Source organism: Bombus impatiens, unplaced genomic scaffold (genome assembly GCF_000188095.3).
Source record: "Bombus impatiens unplaced genomic scaffold, BIMP_2.2 scf_4010, whole genome shotgun sequence".
Taxonomy (NCBI): domain Eukaryota; kingdom Metazoa; phylum Arthropoda; class Insecta; order Hymenoptera; family Apidae; genus Bombus; species Bombus impatiens.
Window position 1 is genome coordinate 115011 of NT_180429.1, and position 691 is coordinate 115701.

At 58.6% G+C, this 691-nt stretch overlaps 1 protein-coding gene across 1 annotated transcript in view; it reads right to left on the reverse strand.

The window, feature by feature from the left end:
• The window catches only part of LOC100740686, a 28022-nt gene extending 27338 nt beyond the window's left edge, over nt 1-684 (reverse strand). The window contains exon 1 of the transcript XR_004462896.1: nt 1-684. This exon is cut by the window's left edge and continues 745 nt beyond it. The gene's annotated coding sequence lies outside the window, so the exon portion shown is untranslated.
• Nucleotides 685-691: the final 7 nt, after the last annotated feature.

Genomic DNA, 691 nt, shown 5'->3' on the forward strand with positions numbered 1-691 from the left:
GCCGCGAGTGCCGCGTGTCGTCGACGTCGCTCGTTCCTTCTCGGCCGTGCACGTTCGACCACGGATGGACGTAAGTACGTATACCTACGTCCGTTCGTGAACGACAGAACAGAAACGGCAGAATCGGCGACACCGATCGCGACGATCGGTACGCGACCACGCCGACCGACCAACAACGACCAACGACAACCGACGGCGACCGCGTCGCCATCGAAGGCGCATCGACGGCCAACAACGACGACCGCCGTACGTTCCTAGTGTGGGCATCGGCTATTAAATCAATGCGCCGCTGTCACGATCTGTTCACGCCTCGCTAATGCGTTCGTGGAATGTCAACGAGTCGAGCGTTGCGCTCGCGGAAACTCTCCCGGAGAGTCACTCGCCGATTACGCGACGACGCGTCGTGAATTAAACGCGTTTCTAGTTTCGCGGATACGTTAAGAACAACACGGGACGGATGGCTGGCTGTTTTTCGCCACCGTCGTCGCGAACGAACGAACGCAGCGACGGCTGCGACGACGACGCCCGACTACGGACGAGAAAGATTCGAGGACCTCGTGAAAGGTGTTTCTGTAATTACGGTGTTCCGGTTAAGGTCGCGCGTTACGCGCCGCACGCCTCGAAAGGCTACCAGGTTGCCTCTCTATACTTTTATCTCGACCGACTGTTTAAACCGACGCAACGCCGTGCG